The 4,362-nt window shown below is 36.2% G+C and overlaps 1 pseudogene; it reads left to right on the plus strand.

Moving 5' to 3' along the window:
* Positions 1–2,284: 2,284 nt before the first annotated feature.
* LOC120149651 lies at positions 2,285–3,212 on the plus strand (annotated as a pseudogene).
* The last annotated feature ends 1,150 nt before the right edge of the window (positions 3,213–4,362 follow it).

A 4,362-nucleotide genomic window follows, 5' to 3' on the forward strand; every position in this document is an offset into this window, starting at 1 on the left:
ATGTATTAAAGATTTTAGAAAACATTTTTGTAAATAAAAGAGTAATTCTGATGGGCGGAATGAAATCTGAAGATAGTCGCTTCTATTTAGAAATCCATGTATGATTAGAAGGGAATTTTTAGGCACATAATATAGACCATGGTTCACAGTTATGAAAGAAAAGGATAATAGGCCCAAATAAGTGTTTGCGGGTAATTGAACCAGGGATCAATTCATTATGATGCCTTCAATATTGTATTCCTTAAATTGAATATGCTCGTATGTGTCTTTCTCTTGATGTTCTATGATCTTCGAGTGAAGTGATTATGGAATTATTGTGCTTGATCAATCTCATAGTTTGTAGCTCGATGCGTCATTTGACTCGAGGGAGTCTTTTCGTGTTCTTATTGTCCTCTTTTTTCTTCGCTTATTTTTTGTTATTTTCTTTGCTTTTTTATCTTATTTTTTCTCTTTGTTTTTTCTTTTTTTCTTTTTCTTTGATTTTCTCTTTGTTTCTTTCTCTCTTTTTTCTTTGTTTTCTTTTTCTTTTGTTTTTGCTTTTTTTTTTACTCTTCTACCTACTTTGATTTGATCTTTGCACTCTGTATTTGGTTCACCTATCGGTATCTCATCTGAATCGATGTCTTCACTCATGCTAGCAGATTTCCTCCACCTTACCCCCCAGTGTGGATGGTGATCATTGGTTAGGGTTAAATCAGAAGAAATAAAATTAAGGCTCAAAAGGGACACAAGGGATATATTTTTTCCTGTTGTGTAGGGATAAAGAAATAAAGTTGTTCATCATCTCATACACAGAAGTCTTTGAAGAAGAGGTATCCCTAGGGGAATAGATTTTCAGAATTAATTTTTATTCACATAAAAAAATGTAATTAATGCATGATAGAATTATTTTGAATTAATTCTCCTTTTTTTCTGCTTCTTCCAGCATGTCTCTATAGCTCAAGTTCATCCTCAGAAAATTGATTCGATATGCCCCACATTATCTTATTGTAGGAAGGATCATATTCAAGCGAACATATTGTACTAAATGTTTGTAGGTCTTATTGGTAGAAAAAGTTGGTTTGACGTCTAAGAAGACGATAGTGTGAATTTATTTTCTCAACAAAATGTACAGGGACTCTTTCTCAGATCATCCTGGAAGGCTCAGTCCTACAACCAACTGAACAAGCTTCCATCGTGTTGATTTTAGCTTCTGGCTTCTATTCTCAATGTGGTTAGGACAACTTCATCAAATCCTCAGTGAATTAATTTCATGTTTATGTGGAAATGCTTAAAAATGAAATGCAAATACAAAATGCAAAGATGCAAATGTAAATGCAAAAATGTTGATCCCAACGATGAATATCTTAGAATAATTTTCACCATAAATAAAAGCTTTCATATTACAAGACAATCCACTTTATAGACATGCCTTCGCTTAGATAGTTGAGTCTGAAGTGGATAACTACTTCTTCTCGGATCTTCGTCTTTGGAACTAATGCCCCTTAAGCGCTCTATAACCTGACTCCGTTAATGCCCCGGCGGTGCCGGAGTTAGTGCGTCACTCCTTGATGACTAGCGATGACATGATTATAGATAAGACTCCACTACTGGATTACTCTTTGGCTCAATAGATCATCATTTCAGTCTCGAATGTTGCACGATCTTCGAGCTCATTACTTCGTCTCGTATATTCGTGTTTGGAAATGATGCCCCTTAATGCTCTGTAAACTAACTCCGTTAATGCCTCGGCGATGCTGAAGTCATTGCGTCGCTCCTTGATGACTAATGATGACATAATTGTATATAAGACTCCATTGTTGGATTACTCATCGAATCAGTGGATCATCATTTTAGTCTCGAATACTGCACGATCTTCGAGCAAGTCTCATTCTTGTACTCTAAACTTTTTTAAGCCCACGATGCATGTCTGTGTATACGACTGCTTGATTGAAATTTTTTATCTCTCCTTGTGAAAATTTTCTCTTGAATATTATTAGAGTATCTAGAATGCTAATGTGTGCATGGAGTGTGGTTTGATGATGTGTGTGTGAGTTATTTAAGAGTGTATGGAAAGTTTGTTATGAATGTTGTTAGAGGTTACAGTTGTGAGGTTAAGTGAGCTTGAAGTAAATAAGATCCCTATATAAGCTAGTGATGTAGTTGCAGAAATATAATAATAAAACAGTTATAGTTATTGCTTCATATTCAGTTTTCAACATGGTATCTTTCTCCAAAGTCATGGGAATTCTGGTTTCATGCTTCTAAACTTTTTTTCTCTCTGGTTCTTCACTCATGGTGTACAATGGGTCTAGTCAGCAAACTGCTGATTCAGTTGCCATGGATTTTACAACTTCTCGTTTGTTCCATTAATTTCTACAACTTCATGGCTGAAAGCGTCGCTAATTCCGTCACTTCGACCGTAACCTCTGTTGAGGCACCAACGACTCAAGCAACCATAAAGATCATCGAGGTGCCTGTTCGATGGGCCGATTTGGAAGATGGTGCCCCAGAAGAACCGAGAGCTTCCTCAACATTGGAGAAAAAAAGTTTGGCAGAGTTGGGAGTTGAAAACCTAACAATAGACGAGAATAAAAAGATCAACAAGTTCCTCGATGAACCCGATGACTCCACCATCAAAGTCGTTACATCAGGCAATACATCGTACACATCAGGTTCTCTTATTCTCTATCAGATGAGTTCTCACTGCCATGTTCTCTTGTTCTTTTCCACATTTAGTGAGACTGTAAAGAATTTTGTATCAAAGATTGTCAAGAGAGATCATAATCAACATTTTGTCAAGAAGCAAGAACTATCATTAGAGTCGGTGAAGCAATACAAGGTGAATGTTCCAGATGAACTTTCCAATGATCGAAGAGAGGATTTTTGAATTTGGAGAACACCTAGGGTAGACAAAAATATTTGTACGCACAAGGAACAATGCTAGTACATTGCATAGATCACTTGTTGAGCTTGGTTATGATGGTACCACAATTCAAGGTGCTCTCAATCAAGCTGACCGAGACAAGATAATCAAAGAGTTTAAAGATGGTTTGACTCAAGTCCTCATTTCAGCGGATCTTCTTGCCCGACGTTTTGATCAGCAACAGGTTAATTTGGCCAGCAACTATTGTGAGGTTTACTTGCATAGAATTGGTAGAGCAAGGCATTTCGGCTACAAGGGAGCTGTGTTTAACTTACTCTGCGGTGATGCGGACCAAATGTTTCAATGATGTTGCTGGTGTCTGGTTTATTTCACATTGTTGTTATAGAATAGTTTTTTTAGAATTTTTTGTTGAATGTTCATTCATATCAAAAGTTTGCATCAATTCGAGTCGAACGGAGGGAAGCATTGACATTTTCAATTCAAATCGAACGGAATGAAGCATTCGCACTTCCGATTCAAATCGAACGGAATGAAGTATCGGCACTTCCGGTTCAAGTCGAACAGAATGAAGCATCGATGTACACCCACAACCCGTACCCGACCTAAATACGAGTCCGAGGTGTCACACTGCCCGTTCAAAACGTTTACTTTGACAAAATCTAATGAAATTCAGTTAGACAAATCCAAATAATTTAAATTGTATAAAACGTATGGTTTTACAAATTGGTCAGAGCGTATCTAGTACAAATCTTTTATCTTACATGCCAACTACATTTCATATGACAAAATACATATAATTTAAACATATTTCTGATCTGAATTGTGGAAAGGAGAATCTGACCTGTCTTGCTCCTCTAAACTTCTCTTCTTGCTATCCGGAACCTACGTGTAAAACATTCACACGCTAAGTCTATGACTTAGTGAGACATTAAACACATAAAAGTAACTCTAACTACTTAATCATGCATGAACATATCATATCATGCTATCACACAAAACAATATAGCATTTCATGTAATCAAATGTACACATCATTCATTCTTTCCATCATTAACCTTACTTTACTATCAATATGATTATTATTTATATCTTGTAATCATATCCTTTCGTACTTAACATTTTAACCAACATGACTCATTTAACCACGCAATACACATATCATCATTCAAATCATATGATACAATTCATCTCACAAAAGCATATACATCACATGTAATATATTTATTGTTATATCCTTGTTTAGCCCATGTACACTTTTGAGAACTATAGATATGTGAGTCTATTGAGGTTGTGCACTATACTATCACCACAGCTCGTATGGGTCCCACTAGGGGCTATAAAATTTATCCCGAATGACCACTATGAAATGTCCAAAAGGACCACTATTTCCCGAAGGACCGCGTAGACCCTCGACTCTTGGCATGCCGACTATATCTCTAGATCTCATACACATAACATGGGCAATATCTTTATATCGTTTCCCATCTTCATATAAT

Source organism: Hibiscus syriacus, unplaced genomic scaffold, assembly GCF_006381635.1.
Source record: "Hibiscus syriacus cultivar Baekdansim isolate YM2019G1 unplaced genomic scaffold, ASM638163v2 tig00002793_pilon, whole genome shotgun sequence".
Classification (NCBI taxonomy): domain Eukaryota; kingdom Viridiplantae; phylum Streptophyta; class Magnoliopsida; order Malvales; family Malvaceae; genus Hibiscus; species Hibiscus syriacus.